The sequence below is a fragment of the Passer domesticus genome, chromosome 9, assembly GCF_036417665.1.
Source record: "Passer domesticus isolate bPasDom1 chromosome 9, bPasDom1.hap1, whole genome shotgun sequence".
Classification (NCBI taxonomy): Eukaryota; Metazoa; Chordata; class Aves; order Passeriformes; family Passeridae; genus Passer; species Passer domesticus.
The window spans coordinates 36,785,078-36,803,843 of NC_087482.1; the positions used below are offsets into that span (position 1 = coordinate 36,785,078).

The following is an 18,766-nucleotide window of genomic DNA, read 5'->3' on the forward strand; positions in this document are numbered from 1 at the left end:
GTCCCCTTCCTGATCCCTCTAGAGGCATAAGAAAAAACTAAGGAAATTAGAGAGACTCCATAACACTGATGGCCACATCCAATGTCTTATCAGACTTCCTGTTGTTGGGAGTATTGTTTTCCTTTAAAGATTAATATTTACAATGGTTACTTAGTTATCTTAGTTCATTTGGTGACCATTAAAGATTCCAGCCCTGAATGCGATGAATGAACCTCTTTTTATTTGTCCTTGATGACTTATTTGTCTTGTGCCTCGTCTGGCTGAAAATCAAGGAAAATAATTATTGGGTTGGGCTTTTACTGCAATTTCATATGAGGGTTCAAAGTGCATGTTTCTGTTTGTTTTAGAGTGAGAGCCCTTACCTGCTGTTTCTGCTGATGTATGCATATTTAAGAATATATTTTCTGATTAGAAGCAAAGTTAACATAGGTATTTTCACCTATTTTTCTTAAGTTGTGTGCCTGGTTTGAGTACTCTTTGGGGAAAAAAGCGGATGTTTCACATTTCTTCCACAATTGAATGTACAGCAGCCATAAAGGATCACCAAGGGGGTCTTTGATGGGACAGAAAAGGCAGCATGTGGCTGTGCACAGGCTAAAGGAACAATAACCCAGTTCAGAGTCTGTCCTTAGTTTTCCCCTGTGTATCAGCTGAAGTTCAAGGAATTTCTCAGCAAGGGCTAAAGAAACAGTCATTTTTCTCCTGTATTTTTAAATAAAAGCCCAAAGGCAAAGCAGGAAGCAGTCGCTCAGTGTGACACAGACAGGGATCTCAATCCAGCTACAGGCTTCCAGAGCTACAGAGGCATTTCTAGGCATGAGGGATTTTGAAGCTACCTTGAGTTGTCTTTGTTCCTGCAACAGTACAAAAATGCCCTTGTACTCACAGGGATACTAGACCCAGCCCAGTTCTCTGGAGAACACCAGAGGAAAACTTGGTCCATACTATGAATTGCTGGGTTCTAACCTTGTGCCATGGGCAGCATTACTGCAGGGATGAACATGGGTGCACGAGCATGCCCTGGTTTTCCCCTCAGCTTGGACTAGAGGCACACCTTGCCTTCCCTGGAAGTGGGAGCTCCTACCAGCTTATCCTCAGCTGCCCTTAAAACAGATTCATTTCCATCTTTGTGAGCAGAGCCCCTGCAAGTGCACTTCTGGTGGTAATCCCCATGCTGGCCACCTCTCCACACATCCTTCCCACCCTAGCCCATCAGTGTTTTCTTGAGTAAAGCCCTCTGGACCACAAAGGCCAGGATTCAGCCAGGTCTGTTTACGATGTGATAAGCATTTTGCAGCATGAACCTCACAAGTGAGGTGGTTCTCAGGCACAGTTGGTTCCTAGAGAAAGGATAATTTATAATAATGACACTTCCAAGGTCTCTCTTTTTCTCCCCCTTCTCCTCTCCAAGCTCTCATCCCAACTGGTGAATATAGAACAGACCATCCCAGCATTTGCAGGGGGAAGCTGCTCTTCAGGTTTCCTTGCAGAATTCCGTCTCATCCTGAAACAGCATTTTTGATGCACTTTTTTATTGGACTCATTTGCAAAATGACAGATGTTTCTGAAACGATAAGGAACGTGGTGCAGCAGCCAGCGGCGCTGCAGAGCTGCTCATGCTCCTCACCTGAATCACAAATGAGATAATGCTTCTTATCTGTTAAAAAACACAGCAACTGCACATATAAATAACACGTCACCAAGTGCCAGCTGTTTGTGCCAATGACATTTTTCTTAAAAGAACAGCTCCCCCCATCATCTGCTTTCCCTCTTGCAGAAAATCTGGAGCTCTTTTGCAAGTGCAGCAGAAAATATGGTTTTTTTTTTTTTAAGATGCTTCTACTTTAAAATAATTCCATATGAGCAAAAACCAGCTTTTATGACTCAGGTTTGGTCACTTTTTTTATTTTGGTGGTATTTTTGGTTTTTTTTTGTTTTTTTGTTTTTTTTTTGTTTTTTTGTTTTTGTTTTTGTTTTTGGTACTTCCTTGTCCTTTTTCTGCATCTCTGAACAGAAGAAAGTAAGTATCACTGCTGCTTTCTGTCTCTTGGAAAATCATTCCTGCAGACCTCGTTGGCTTTCCATGATTTCAGGGCTTCTGTTGTGAATGATATTGAAGAAAGTTACTTAGTATTCAAATTTCTTTTTTCTGATTTTGAAAATGTGAAAGAAAACAGTAAATCGCTTTTCTTACGGTTTGTAAAAGGTTTTTTGTTACCTTGAAATTAGTTTGAAGGTAAAACCACCTCTAGAATCCCAGACACAGAAGAAGACAGGCCTGCTCACTCAATAACCTTTACTATTAATTCTTGCAGACAACAGAACTTAAAAATTCTAGCAGGTGAAGTTGTTCTGGTAATTGATCTGTTCGATGTTTTATTAGGATAAAACTGAGAAACATTTTTCAGCGTTTTGCCAGCTCAGGCAGGGATGTATTTCTGTTACAAATGACCTTCTGGGAGAACTTGACTGCAGGGACATGATTCATTGGCAGCCTGCTGGTGACAGCCTTGTTTCTATTGTTCTAAAACTCTGGTTTCACATTTCTCCTGTTAGATAAGCTGCAAACATTAACTACACAGTGAGCTACAAATAAAGTGTGATGTAAGAATTAAGCCCATTATCTGATTGGCAGTGCAGGGCCACTCTTCCAGGTTAAGGGTTTGAGCAGAGGTTTTGTTTTTTGTTTTGTTTTTGTTTTTGTTTTTTCTTAAAGCAAAACTTTGGCTTCTTACATTAAGGGTTTGAGCAGAGGTTTTGGTTTTTTGATTTTTTTTTAAAGCAAAACTTTGGCTTCTTGCATTACTGAAAGCATTGTCCTCCCAAAAGATAAAATATTCCTTTGGAAGCTGCAGTGTGTATATATAGTGTGAGCTATAAATAGTCTGGGGCTAGTTCTGCACGGTACCAGTGTGCAGAGATATTAAGGACAGATTCTGATTTTTATGGCTACACTGGGGCCACAGAGAAAAACCAGTCTGAAATGGTGGCTTTTAAATTTTATTCAGTATGTTTAGATTCACACCAAGATAAGAATCTTGCTGGGGCTTTATATGTGTTTTAAGGAATAAAGGAATTCAGTGGCCTCTGTTTAATCTTCATTTGAGTTGGAGATTGCATATCCATTTCTGGTATTCTTATTTAGGACTAATACAAAGGCAAATGAATTCACTCCTAAATGAGGAATGTCTTGATTATCATGCTAGCTGAAAAATAGGTCTATATACTCCCACAGCTCAGCTGCTGTGAGTGGATGTGCATAAGGACTGAGAAATGGTTGCTATTCAGCTCCTTCAGATGTTAGGATGGCTTTCAGCAATTGAATGATTTATGATAATGTTGATATTCATGCAGGCTATTCGACTGCCAGGATAAAGACCACAATGCCTGATCGGTTTCTTTTTCTTCAGGCATATGGTAGTTACAGGCTGACATTGGAAAATTCTCTGGCTGAAGCAGTATCTTCCCTGCTGCAACGGGGTGGAGGCTGTGGGCAAGGGGACAAGAAGAAAAGTACCTGTTTATAATGGATTATCGACCACGTGTTATCTCTTCTGCTGTAAAATCTTAACAGGACAAAGCATAATAATGTTATTAAGGGCATATGAGACAGGGTCAATGCCAGGGTATTAACCTCACTTAGCAAATTTGTGATAAATATAATAGATTTCATGTTTCTACAAGGACTTTTACAGCAGCATCTGATTATGCATTAAAACTCACTGCCCTGTGTTGCATCCTTTCTTAGATTTGGACAGCAAGGAGAGGGGTTGTTTGTGCTGTTTGCTTGTGCCTTTTAACAGTTCATGCAGTTTTGAGGCATCATTCTGGGTTCCTAAATCTTTTTTTCAGTTTGTCAGGTACACCTGAAAGAATGAGTTAGGCCACCCACACAGAGATGCCTGGTGGAGGAGGCTGCCTGGCCTCGGGGGTGCGTGATGGGTCCCCATGGAGCACTTTGGGGTTCAGTCCTGTGGCAGTCTGCTGTGCAGTGGATTGCAGGATTCAATGGAGCAGTTTCATTCATACTGGTGAATTCCTGGTGACTTGTGGAGTGTTTGTTGAGGCCTGTGGAGGTCTTATGCATCATAACTGAAATTGCGTAGTTTCCTTCCAAGGATGATCCATATGACTTAACACATCAGACTTCACCAGCCAGTTTATTTAACAAACTTCTCAATCACTTCTGGAGCAGGACTTCACTCCTGCTTGCATTTATCCTCCTATATGGTGTCCTGGCCACTCTCAGAGGCTGTAGAAAGGGGGCAGGAGAGACAAGAACAACCTCCTTTGTGTATTCCTTTCAGCTCATGACTCACTGAACAGGGACCCTGGAAATGGGCCATGCTGAAGTGCACTGCAGGCAGGGCCCATTTCACATCCTGGGAAACATCTCAGAGCTGCCTTCAAGTGCTCTGGTGCGTTCCAGAAAGAACAAAGCACATGCAAGGACCTCAAAATCACTCTATCCCTCTAAAACTTCTGTGCCACCTCTGTCCTTGCTATGTGCAGTTGGGACAGCTGGGAACAGGGAACTGTCTTTCTACAGATACACTGATGTTCCCAGGCCAGTGACACATAAATATGAAAATCAGTAAAGTCCAAGGACTAAAAGGACACCAGTGCAGCTCACTCAGATCCCACTGCTGTGAGCTCCTCTCACACCCAAGAAAAGTCCCCACTGCTCTTCCCAAGTGGTGACTGAGCCCACCCAATAACCTCTGCCACCCTCTTGAGTTCAGCTCTGGCTGTGCCCGTCCCTGTCTGCAGAGATGCATTTCTTGATACAATGGGAGCTGGCCAGATATAATCCCAGCCTTCCTTTTCAATTCTGCACCCTCATGTGGTAAATGTCTTTACTCATGTCATTCCACTTACCATTTACATTGGTTATTCTTCTTGCTAGCAATAGCCCTAGAGCTCAAACTTACAGGTGAGCACCTTTCACTCCTTACTCTTAGCTCTGGTGCTGACTGTGGAAATATCTCCCCCTGTCTTCAGCTGGTTCCAGGTAGAGAAGGGAGTTTCTGGCAGGCATAGCTCTGTTATTTATCTAGGCTGGTCTGAGTATTTTCCCAAAGAATTTGTGAAATACTCTCTGAATGATCAAAGGCACAAGCATGTGACTCCAGGTCACTGCAGAGCAAGCTATTTAAAAAGCACTAAAAAAAGCAAATCTGAAAGACTATCTGGCACTAGAAAGCACTTAATTTAGAGAAGTGTCCATGTGATGAGTGAATGTCTTGTCATAAGGGAATATTGCAGCATTCCTCAGGGCTAGCGCAGGTCCCACTTTTGTGTGTGACACATGAACAGTGCCACACTGAATGTAAATGTGTTCACACACAGTTCAAATACCCTTGGCCTGCAGTCTTTTTTCTTTTCTTTCTCCATCTGTTTGACCCCTGCATCACTGGGCTGTCTGGTTGATTCATATAGTCTTGTGCACTATCAATTTCAGCTCGATCTTGATTTGGCATCTGTGTCTTTCAGCATCTTCGAAGAAAGCCATTGCAATTCCATGAGCCTCCACGTTTGTAGAATCATTGTCATTTCTCAGATGCAGATAAAATGTTTCTATCTTTGGGACTGAAGATTTAGCGTCTCAGATGAAATTGTTTTATCATCATATAATAGAGTTAAGCTTCTTACTTTGAGAATTGTTGGAGTAAGGCTTACTGCTCTCATGGCAATACATACTTGCACTTATTTTCCATGGCTCTGTTTCCTGCTGGACTGGTTTAGGGAATAATAATCTAATGAAGGGCAAGAAGAAACAAACTGTGGTGAATTATTCCCTTTGCACTCTTTTTATTTCGAAGAGTTCATCTCCTTTCAAGGACTGTGTGGATTTTTCAGTTTCACAAATAAGACGTTGTCTAGATCCTTTCCTTTGACAGGTACAGGATCACAAAGGAAGCCCTATGAACTTTCTGACACTGGTTCTCACTCAGAATTACAGATTTTTAGTGAATTCCCTTGCTGCTCCGTAGGATTATTTCACCAACTGTTTTTTCCCCTCTACAGTTTATATAGTTAATGGGCACACATTCAGAACTGATAAATGAGTAAAACGAGCAAACATTATTAGCTTTGCTGTAATAAATTGAACAGAGTGGGTCTCTTAGCATCATTTTGTGTACAGTCCTTGGCACTGGGAGCCTTACCAAGATGTGCCAGCTCAGGTCTCCTCACTCAGCTCCCTGGGAAGGCTGTCAGAGTGGCCAGCAGAGTTCACCTTAGAGTTTCTCTTCATGCCTTGCTCTGCAGCTGCTATGTGATTTGCAAGCAAAGTTTCTTTTTCTTCAAAAGCACTTTCATCTTTTGAAAACCTTCCCAAGAAACTCTGCCACATCCCTAAATTATTGATGTTTAGGATAGGTCTTCTGGTGCCCTGAGGTCTAAAATACATATATTGATGACACCTGCTGGACTATTGTCTGTGTTGGCAGTGGTAGGAGAGACCTGTGGACCTTTAGTGACATGAAACACTGTGGGTATATATGTCTTTCAAAGCCAGCACGGAGATGCAGCTGAACTCCACTCCTTTACCCTTTGACATCCACTTTTTCCGAAAAACATTTTCCAGTGTCATATTTCAATGGATCAATAAAGCATATGGCCTTTCTACTAAAAAAAACAAACCTGAAAGTATTTTTGACAAGCTGAAACCCATGACCTTCCAACATTTCCATGTGCTGTTTGGCTCCTTTGGGTCAGCAAGAATAGTCCAAATATTAATATTAGCTGAATAGTCTTGTAATCCCAAAGAGAAGAACTTTTCCCAGTGGGGGGAGGCTCTCTCTTAAAAGGGCCCTTTGTATTTTCTTGGATGTTTCACAAATGCTGCACCTGTACATGAGAGCTTCATCCAGATATCAAATATGCACTTCAAAGTGTGCTTCCATACACCCCTGAAACAAGAGCTCCTGTGCATTTGATAAATCAAATGGGAGTCTGATCTGATTATACAAATATTATGTAGCTACAATGGCTGTGCTCTAATTAGTTTTTCAGCCATGAACCTTTGATAGTGGTCCTTTTCTTCCAAAGGAGGTTTTATCTCCTATATTGGTCAAAATATTTTTAGTTGTCAACCTGTTAACTAAATTCCATCTAGTCCATGCATATTATCAATCCTTCTGTAATGTGTATTAACAAGATGAATAAGATTATTCTAATTTTGGAATCTCTTTTACATTTAACAGTACAGTTTTCCCTTTATGTAGAACACTATTCATGAAGACACATTTTCTAAGCAAGAGGTTCGATTCATTTTTGCAGATCTCAGATCAGTCCAGTGCTCTGTTCTCTCTGGCAAAAATTTTAATTCCCTCCTAGCTGAAAAAAAAAAATCCAAACACATAAATTTAAAAATAAGAAAAAGAATAAAATCCAACCACAACCAGACATTTGCCCACAAACCTTGAAAATTCTGTGCATCTGAATCCCCCTGGCTGGAGCTGGAGGTGTCACAGGCAGAGATATTTCAGGTATGCTCAACTCAGTAGCAATAACCACGCCAGCTTCTCAAGTCCACCACTTTGACATCTCCAGCAGTTTTCTATTCCATAATGGCACAAGAGAAGGCAAGAGGCAAACCTGACCTCTGTGCAGTCTTGTAAGCACAGAGTGCCAACAAAACCCAGGATGAAAGGAAAACCATTTGCAATTCAGTAGGGATCTGCAACCCTTCTGCAAGGTGCAGTACAGTGACAAACAAGTGATGGTCTCATGCACATCACTACAGGAATTTCTCCATGCTGACAATGTGCTCTGATGCTCACCAAGTTTCATTCTAACAAAGCATGACTTTGTTTTCCTCACCTGCTGGCCTGCACTGCCAGGCCATGGGGTTTGCAGGTTTCATACCTGAGGGAGAGAGAAGCCCTGATGTTGTCTTCAGTGGTTGCCTTTCATGCTGAAACATTTTCAGCCTAATCTCTTTTATTGGCAGCATCCAAAGTCAGATGCTTAAACCTCATATGGAGACTGAATAATTAGAAAAAGGGATTGTATCCAACTGCCTCATGTACTCACATGTGCCTGAGTGGTGAAAAGTCACAAATGTCTTTCTTCTCTCTCGCTCCTTCACTGATAGTGAATAACTTTATCCCTGTCAAGTGCAGGGGTGGTGTTGTGTCCTTTCATACACTTTAATAACTGGTTTCCCTTAGTTAATACTCAGTATCACCTGGTTTCCCTTTGACTCGAGGTTTATATTTTATGTTTTCGCAAGGCAGGTATGAAGGCTGGCTGCGCCCAGGTGCTGCTGCTACTGTTGAGCTTCCACTTTACATTCCCCAAATTCCAGCCTGGTGTGTCTAGGCAGATATCTCTTGGCTGTTTAAATTGAAAAAGAGTAACATTGAAATACACTGAGGTTAAAGAGAAAGTCAAACAGCTGCTTTAGGCTTAGAGTAAGAGAATACCAGCTGAGAGAGATTTTGTGGGCAGGAAAGCTAAAGGAATTGGTCTTTAATGCAGGAGCAAAACCACCTCTACAGAGACATGTAGGCTGAATAAGGATATGATGTGAAAATACAAGAAACAGGTAGTTGAAAAATGGCCAACTGTTTTAATTCCAGGGAAATTCCAAAGCAGGACTTGCTGTAGCACATCCAAACTGCATATATTCTGACAGTTTTAGCATTTTTAGTGGTGTTTTCAAGATGTCTTCAAACCACTGGTGATTTTCCCCCTCCCACCGCCCTTTTATCAGCAAGCAAAGATGACAAAGCAGAGTGGGAAATTAGAATATTACAATGTTCACTACCCACAGAGTCTCAGTGACCATAAAGACAAAAAACAACCTGACGTGCAGAGCACCAGCTGTGAGAGTTCAGCTGCCTGCATGCGTGTGTGCAGCAGAGAGGGTGCAGAGCGTGGGGGATGAAATCGTGTCACTGCATAAGGAGTGGTTTGGGCACAGTAATTGTTATATCTGAACGATCGTGACATGCAAGCAGAGAAAACAATGATGTTTTCAGATTCTGCAGAGAAGCAAAATCCTTGCTTCTTCCAAGCACGGCTGAACTTTGCAACCAGGAGCTTAATGCCATACCAGGTCAGTTGGGATATTATTGTCTCTAACCAGAACAGTCAAAAGTTGGAGTTTGCTATCAACTGCCTGAATGACACCCAGAAATTCTTTCCAAACTTACAAACAAGCAAAGAGGCAAGTTTGAACCTGAACTCCAGGGTAATCACGCCCCTCAGGAGCATAAACAAACATGGCAACAGCTAGAAAATGATTCTTGAGGCGTCACTTTTGACTGATGCAGATGAGAAGTTTCCAAAGTCGGGGTCGCGACCCCGAGGAACGCTGATGGAAGGGAGGTCACGAGCCCGGAAAGGAGGGTGGCAGCCCACAGGCTTGGGAACTGCTGAGGTAGGCAGATGAATGGTCACGTCAAAGGGGTCCCCCTGGAATACCCTTTTCCCCCTCTCCTGCCTCAGAAACAGAAACTGGTGAGTTTAAAGCTGACGAGACTGGCTGTTTATAGCATGCTGCTGTGTTTTTACAAGCACCCCTGGAAATGAGCCCAAGATGATTAGAGAGATGGGAGCAAGGAAAGCTCTTGAGGGAAGGATGTAGGACAAGGAGAAGGAGATGAGAAGGAGGTCTCTGGGAAACAGGATCTGCCAAGCAAAACTAAAATTTATCGGTTTCAATGGGAAGAGAACAGAGGCTTTTTAAGGTTGTAGTGGAGTTCTAAAGTCTATCTTGGAAGGTCAAATTCTTCTCCCTTGAGAATTCTGAGGGATGTTCTTGTTCTCCTTCCCTGTGAGAAGCCCCTGGTGCTGAACTGGATACCTTGGTGTGGAAGTTAACACAAGGTGGGATTAATGTGTGGCCAGAGTAAGGTCTGTACAGCTAATATATACACAGAATAAGATAATTACCTCTAAGTGAGTCTCCAAATGGCCTCCTTTACTGCCCTTGTGTTTTAAAATCTACCAAAGCTAGGCCCTGCATTTAGGTGTATTGAGAGTTAAGACACCATTACTGGGAACTGGGTGGTTTACTTTATAATGCTCATATAATGGAAGAAAGTGGAACAGACCAGCAAATTAATGTAGCATACATTACTAATTTTGTATCATGTCATTATTAAGAAAAGCATTTTGAGTTTTAATAATGTCATCTTTTGTAATGCAAAACTGGCTTCTATACAAGAGGAGCATCAGCACTGTGAAATGGATACCTTGAACAGTCCCAGGGCATGGAGGAGACAAGCAATTTTTGGCAATTAGGAGGGAGTATAGCAAGAGCATAGGTTCAAGTCAGGGGTGGGAAATGGGCCTGGAGGGGATAAACCAACAGAGGCCATCAATGAAAAGCAAACATTAGGTGTGTGTGGTGCAATACCGAGCTGTGGCTACGTGCTGGGTACAACGCAGAGGTAAAGTCAACACCACTGTGTGCTATTTATTTAATAGTGCTCTGTTGAGAGGTGTTCACTGGCAGGAAGGTTTTTGTAGCCCTACAGCTGCAGGGTTTCCTGGGTGCTGTCTTTTAGGCTCAAAGATGGCAGGGACAAGTCCTGCTCAGGGCTGAACCCTTGTTCTGTGAGCTAAAAGGCAAGGCAGAGCCAAGTTGTCTGTCTGTCCCTATTGGTACTACAGAGACTGAAATAAATGCTGGAGAGAGAAGAGAGGTGAGTGAGACCCTAAGAACAAGGAGAGGTAGGATTTCTTGAGCTTTAACCACCGGCAGAGCAGACCTAGGGACTTCTGCCCAAGGAAACTCTCTGCCTCTCTTGTTTCTAGCAAGTTAAGGACATTGTAGACCTTTTCATGATTAAATGAAATAATGTCAGGCACGTACAACTTCAAATGACAGCTAATTGGTCAAGCAAATTATGCCTAATCTTACATTCTCTGTTGAGGGCCTTGGGAGCTTTTTCCTTGAAGGCACATAATTTAGCAGGATGGTCCAGATTGAATTGGTAGGTGAGATTCAGTTAAAGCTTTTACATGCATGCCAGCCATAGAGACTGCTCACAGATGTGCTTCAGGTGTGGCCAGATTAGTGTGGAAGCAGTCCATGTATCCAGTTCTGGTGAACCATCACAGACCAGTCTCCACAAGTTTCTTTTCAGGATTTATACCAAACCTTTGTTTTGTTTGAGAAATTAGAAATTTTTATTTTCATAATTACCTTTCGTTTTGGAGCTGCCCTTTGGGCTATCTGGAATCAAATGCACAGAAATCAAGTGTGAGGTTTCTGCTCCAGTCATGTGGAAGTTCTTTTTAATTTCCAAAGCATACTGCATTTTCTTTTAAGAAACTGATGAGTTCTGTTTAATGCTGAGGTCAGAATATATAATTTCAGCCTGGCTGTTTTTTCACATCAAAGCATGTGACTTCAGTTTCCAAAACATTTTTCCCCAAATATCTTTTTCCAGTCTGGAAAATAACCCATGGGAAAATAATACAAATCTCATCATGATGCTTGAAATTGTCATGGTTTTCACATGTGACTGGTGACCATGCAAAGTAAAGAAAGGGTCTAATGTTACAGGATTTTCATGGTCAGTTTGTGTTGTGATTTAAGTGTTTGGTGCCTTTAGTGCAGCAATAATCTGGTCCCGTGGCTGACCCAGGACTGATCCATCTCTTCAGGTACACCAATCTCCAGTGTGCTTCAGTCAGTAGGTTTGTTCGAGGCTTTTCCCCTTGATACTACCTGAAAACCCTTTAAGGTATATTGCATCCTCCTTGCAAGGAAATTTTTCATGGGAATGTCAGGAATTTTTGATTCTCACATGCAGTCTGGTGATTCCTATTCTTAATTCTTCCTGTCACTGCTGGTCATAGAGCTCATCTCTGTGATGGCACCCTTAAAATAAAATGTTATCAGGTTCATAAGTCAATTGTTGATACATAATGTAAGGGCTCATCCAAGTCCTCCTACTCGAGCTCCTAAATACCAAAGGGAATTCTTCCTGAATAAAAAAAACAAACAACAAAACAAAACTTGGGTTTTCAGTCTATTAGAAATCTAAGCTTTGAGAATAAATCCTTTACCCAAAATATCATTCTCCCCACTGAAAGGCAGGCATGATCAAAATGCTAGATTAAATAAAAAAACAAAACCCAAACAAATAAACAAACAAAAACTCCCATGAAAACAAGTAAACAAATAAAGGGCTTTTCTTGCTAGAGGCTGCTACAGGGTAGAGCTCTAGAAATAGATCTATTCACTTAATGAAGAGCCTTTGGATTATAAGTTTTCTGTTTGTAGACAGGAGACTGTCTTTGTATTTCTATATTAACGGGGTTTCTCCTAAGGAGCTGTGACCTTTAATCTCATTATGTATGGATCTTTGTATGTGAATATGACATATGAATTTGTTACCAAGATACTATTTGAAGCAAACATCCTAAGGCCTTCCAAGTTGGCAAGTTGATGCTGATTTCTGAGTCATCCCAGCCTAAAATATTGTTTTGTATTTTTGCAACATTTTGGACTGTAGAGGGAACCTCAGTCATCTTACCTGACTGATGCTATCTGGTGCTTTCCATTATTTTCCTAATGTATGTCCTAGAGACAGCCAGACACACACATCAGCCTGGACACAAATGGCACTGCAATTGAAGGGGATCCAGTTTATCAGAAAGGTGGATCAGCTCAGTTAACTACAGCAACTTATCTATAGCAGGGTAAGGACTTGACAGGCTCTTTCAAGCTTCATGGAATTTGCAGCACCTCATGTATTGCCTCCCTCACCTTCCTTCTCCTTTCTTCTTCCCTGGATAGTGCCATCTCCTCTTGGTTTATATACACACTGCTAGTGACAGCTTTTTCTGCTGTGCTGGCTCAGTGGTCGTGGCAGATCTGGGCATGGGCAGCACATTTGTGAAATGGGCTGGGGGGCTCCAGCCTGTGCCACGGTGTCTGGGCTCCTGTTAGTCCCTTGGTTCTAATTTATATAGTAGTGACTACTAATTAACAACCTGTTAGCTTGTTCTGAGAGTTATTCTGGAATGTGGCCTTTGGTAATAGGGGATTGATAAATGGCAGGGGATTCACTTCCAGTCCTGCACTCATTCCAGGAATCCTATAACAGTGCACAATATCTCTTGGTGCTGCATAATGTCTATTTCTGAATTCTAGCTGCAGCTGAGGCTTTCTTTTTTTGTCCTGCTGGAGTTTCTGAGATTGTTTCATTTGTCAGGGGAGTATGTTCAAAGAAGAAATACTAAAATATGTTGAATAAAGATATAGTTAAAGAATTTCTACCATCTGAAATATGATTTCTCAAGATCTTGCAGAGTATCTGTAGCTTAGCCAGCTGCAATATTAATGGCACTTCATGAAAAAGTGCCAGAGCCCTATAACTTTCATATAATTAATGAATTGTAGATACCACTCTCAGCACGAATAATTAGCAGGATTTATACTGTGTTCTCTTCACGAAGAATGAGTCACTTCTCCCACACTCAAAGCATGCAGAAATTCTTGGGGAAAATGCAGCTGAGTACATTTAATTATTATAATTTCATTTAGCTATTTTTTGGGTTTGATGACAATGTCATCATAAATGAAATCTAGGGCATTTCATACCTTCATGCTAGGAAGCTATCCTTTTAAAGGGCGAACATGGCAGTTTTAAATTAGTGTAAGAAATGAAAATTATTTCCATGGACATCAATATTTTGTGGAGCAGAAGTTTATTGAGTAGTATCTCACTTTCATTTTCCAGCAGTCCAAAAGTGAAACTTTAAACACATTTACAAGCAGAGGAGCTGACCTTCAGGAACTCACATGATTTCCAGCAACACCCCATATATAGAATTGAGATAATGAAAGCAATGAAAAAAAACTTGCCATTACAAGTCTCCTGAAGCTGGCAGGTGTTATCTCTGTGTAGCCATGCTCCCATATGTATGGCATAAGGCTCTCTTCCCTTGTGTTCCAAGAATTTATATCACTGAGTAGTTCAGAGAAGTCACAGTCCTGAATGTTATGTGTGGTGGATGATGCTGTGGGGACTTTGGAAACTCACAATGACTGTATCTAGTTGAACAAAATGTACAACCCCTCATGGAGGTAACTGTTAATAGCAAAGTAAATAAGTAAAGCTGGGGTAAGTAATAGTGTAACACAGGTAAAAAATTTATCAGGATCAAAAAAGTAGACTCTGGGAAAGGAGGGGTCTGCATGGGCTGAGATCCTTGTTCAGCTGCACTGAACAAGGTCAATTCCTCCAGCCTAAGGTGTTCCTGCTGCCTTCCTTAACTTGTCCTTGGTGTCTCTGAGGCAGGTTCTGTGTCCTGAGCTGTGTGTGCCCTTTCTCTCTGGTACCTATGCACTATGGAGGCGTTTGTGCAGCTCAGTTAGATTTATCTCTTTTGCTGTCTTCCTAGTATGGTTAAAGGAGAGTTGGGAAACTATGAGTAGAATCATTATTTCAAATATGGTCCAAAAGTTTGTATTTTCACAACCGTGTCTTTTCAGAGAAGAGAACTGAGCTAAGTCAGAATAAAAGCAATTGTGGGATTTTTGGAAGGGAGTAGATGGCACAGGGAAAGCAATGTGTTGCAAGTGGGTAGATCCAGCCTGTGGGTACCATATGTTTTGAAATCCTTGTGGTCTGGATAGTGACCAGCTAGATTTTTCAGCCTGAGGCTTCCCCACCCCACTGAGGAAGATTTCCTGTTGCTATGGAGCCCAAAAAGTGCCTGAGCACCCTGAAGTCCCTCTGGCACTTACCAACATAAATACAATTAAAGCACCTTTGCAGCAGAGTGTTTGCAAATAGAACTGGAGATCACGGCTGTCTATGCCCTGCTTTTCTGAAGGCTGCTGTCTTGATACATTTCTGTATCATGAAATTTCACTAAAATCCACGTTTGAAGTGCAGATTTTCACCAGACAAATTGTGGGTTGATGAGCCTGGCCTGTGAAAAAGTGTCAGCATTGACTGCTGGATGCAAAATGGGATCTGAAGCACAGGGGTCTGGAAGGCAGAAACTTTGTGTTATGTGGCCTTTCTGTTCTTATAATTAGGATATGATTATGGCTGAGCTCTTTCTTTCATAATACACTCCTGTGATGACTCCCAAACATACTCCTTCAGAGATAGTCTGCAGCCAGTTATCCAGATAATGAAGAAGGGCAGGGAGAGGGAGGGGGAAGATTGCCCAGAACTAATGTGAAACATGTGCCAGTGAGACAGTAAATAGTCAGTGTCTCCATCATTTTATATGCAGAAAGTGCATCTCCTTAGAGCCAGAGATGACCTGGGGCTCCTGGAAACTGTAAGCAGGTGAGAGTCTCTGTCCTGGCTGTGACACTGCCAAAGCTGTGGGGAAAAGACAGAATGGGCCAATCCATGGCTCAGGCAATCCATCTATGGATAATCAAACATCGTGTCTGACATGATTTGACTGTTCTCCTTGTTAAAGTTTCCATTGCCAGTCTAACATGATGAAATTCCTGCCACTGAGGTTGATATCTTTCCTTATTCTAATTAGTAACTGGACTTGGAGCATGCCTTAAGATCAGCTGAGCTGTATAATATAGCTTTTTAACATAAAATAGAGGAAGTAGAAAGACTGTATAAAACTGCAGAGTGCATGGCAATACATCTCATTCATCTTTTGAAGATTACTTGACTTCAGTGAAAAAGGCTTATTTTCCTCTGGGTAGAGACATTCTTCTGCTGTGACATAATCTCACATTTTATCTTGTATCTCCTTTATTGTTTCTGGAGAAAATATAGAGAGAAGGATAAAATACCCTCTGGTGACCCCTACACCTCCAGACTCATTATTGCCTCATGTCTTTTGTGACAGGTAACTTTCTAATGAGTGCTGCTGAAGGAGTTTCACAGTCCTTGTTAAAATGATTTGTTGGCTTCAGGACTTCCATTGGCAAGATGGAATCCCTTACCACTGAGAAGATGCAGACCCCTCAAGTGGCATTTAGCATTACCTTCAGGATCAGCCCCTTGCTGCTTCATCCAGCACTGTTGATGCCAATAGAAGTTTCACCCTGGATTTCAGACCTGATCAGGCCTGAGGATTGTGGTCCTTTCATCCTTTGGGCAGTTAAGATGTTTATGACCTTCCACAGGGTCTGCAGGCACTGTGATAGAGGTTGGGCCTGGTGCCACACATGGTGGGAGCTTTGCCCTGAAGTGCTGACAGTCTCTAAGTTTAGATGTGGAGCAATGAGTGGGAATAACAAGCAAAAGTGGGCAATAGGCACAGTGAAGGTCATGGCAGTGGGACCAAGGTTACTCTGATCTGGCAGGTGAATATCCTGATGCCTGCACTGATTAAATAGTGATTAAATCACCAGCTGCAGGCTGGAAGGAAGAAGCCAGACCTTAGAGGGATGTGGCTGTGGGGAGACCTGGAGAGCAAACATCAGGAGGACAGTTCATGTCCAGAGGACTAGAGTAGCTTGTCCACTACTTTAGTTGTTTAGGCATTTAAAACACACTGGGTAAATCACTGACAAGAATGCCCAAAAGAACAATGTTGCATCAGTTATCTTCCTGAGCATTTGACTGGATTGATTTTTATTTATACTAGACAAAAAGGGTTATTAGTCGTGCTTCATCTTTATTCTGAATGTCTTTAATTTGGACATCCATTAAATTTGGAAGTTTTCCATGTGATGCCAGTGAGGCTGTTGGATTGTAGTCATGACTTACAACCAAACATCTTTCTTGCTTCGTGTTGCTGACCGCAGCTTTGGTTATGAAATGGGAAAGAATGTTAAACTCCAGTGTATTTTTCTCTGTGGATTTTGTTTATTTTTATTTTTAACATTTCGATTGGACAATGAAATGTCAGTGATGACAATTGCAAGTCTTTAGGTACAAGTTTGCCTTTCAGCCATTGCGTGGGAGTGATTATTTGCTTTTAAAAACTGACAGATGTGGATTTTTAGTACCTTTTTCTTAATAATCTCTGGGAAAATGGCCTTACATAAAAGGCTGCTGTATGAAAAGGTAAGACCATGGCCAGTTTGGGATGACAACATCTTTTTCATGTGTTGCTAACTTTTCCAGCGAGCAGCAGCAACAAGCTGAGCAAAGGTTGGAGGCAGCATGCTTCTTCTGTTTCCCTTGAATTCCTTTCATCAGTCCAGTGACTACGTGAGTCCTGATGACACATTTCTGGATCACATGTGCCAGAAAGATGGACTATATGGAGACACATGGCATGGAAACTATTCTAGCTGGAGACCAGTTACATACACAGGTTTCAGACATGCTGTAAATGTGTATATTCTTCACATGGACTTTATTAATAGCACAAGACTGAGACAGGGGGAGCCAGTTACATTGCTCCACATATAAGTAAAGCAGCAGAAATAAAATCTTTCTTGTTCCTTATTGTATTAAAAGTGCAAGTGGCTTGTTAGAATCGTAGAATGGCTTGGATTGGAAAGGACCTTAAAGATCATCCAGGTCCATGCCCCTGCCATGGTCAGAGACAGCTCCCACTATCTCAGGTTGCTCCAAACCCCATCCAGCCTGGCCTTGAACGCTTCTAGAAATGGGGTATTGACAGTTTCTCTGGGTATCCAGGCTGTCACCACCCTCAGAATAAAGAATTTATTCCTAATATCTAATCTAAATCTCTCCTCTTTCAGTTTATTACCCTATAAGGCAGCTTAGACCAGCACAGGCCCATTAGGAAATGCAGAGCAGCCCAAGTCAGAGCACAGATTACCCAAGCCCAGCTGGGGGGCTGCAGGAGAGGGACAAAGGCATGAGGGTGCAGCATCCACAGCTGGAGAAAGAAGAGGAGGCCCAGATGAGTATTAAAAGAGGCAGACCCATGCATGACCAAACTGAATGCTTTTGTTTTTGGTCCAGTGGAAACTTTGCAGTGGAAGAGTTAGATAGTTTTCTTCCTTGGCTCTGCCATCAAAGGGGTGCTGCTGCCATTCCCAGCCAACTTTCTCACTTTCAGTGGGATCAAGATTTCTCTCTGCAGGATATTGCTCTGGTTAGGAGATCAGAGGGAAAAATGCTGGAACTGTAGGTTCTCTTTATTTGGATTTTTTCAGGTTTGTCAGTCACTTCCACTGCAATTCTTTCAGTGGTGATAGTAGCAAGCTGTTGCCCTGGTTCATGGATTAAATAGAGTTGGAGGCACAAACTGGAGTGGTTGAAGATTGCATGTCCAGTCCTCTGGGCTCCCACTAACAGAAAAAACTGAGAAATGTGTCTGCAGAAACTTGACCCAAGTATTCATGTCCTTCAGACACTGAATAATAACACCTGCATGGAAAGAGCTTTCATTAATGACTCTCCTGGGTTAATCACAACCAATTAATTTTATATTCAGCAACATGGAGAAGTATGGAAAGGTTCACCTAGTTTGGCACCTTTGATGATTATGAACTTCAAATTCAAAATAATCACAGCCTGGGCTATGCTTTAAATTTCTATTTATAACTATAAAAAGGGGACACTCTGACATGCTCCAGACTCGTGGTGAGTCCAGATGAAAACACAGACAGCAGGTGGTGACTATTGAGTAACTTAGGGTACTTGAAAAACGAGAGCTATTTTACAATATAGGAGGGTGACGTTTTTCTGCTAATGAAATTATTACACAAATTATGTAATAATTCACAGATTTTCATTTGAAAAACAAGTAGAAATTTTTCAATGGTGGTGGCAAGGGGCTTCAAACCAGCCTAAGAGGAAGAGTGATCTCCCATTCAACACCTTTGATATGAATGGGATCCTGATCCAGATAATAAGTTCCTAAATGCCAGCAAGAAAGG

At 41.8% G+C, this 18,766-nt stretch overlaps 1 long non-coding RNA gene across 1 annotated transcript; it reads left to right on the forward strand.

The window, feature by feature from the left end:
• The first annotated feature begins 1,731 nt into the window (after positions 1-1,731).
• Positions 1,732-17,373, forward strand: LOC135308048 (uncharacterized). Its single transcript, XR_010368599.1, has 2 exons — positions 1,732-2,020; positions 15,808-17,373. It is a non-coding gene; the product is annotated as an uncharacterized LOC135308048 (long non-coding RNA).
• Positions 17,374-18,766: the final 1,393 nt, after the last annotated feature.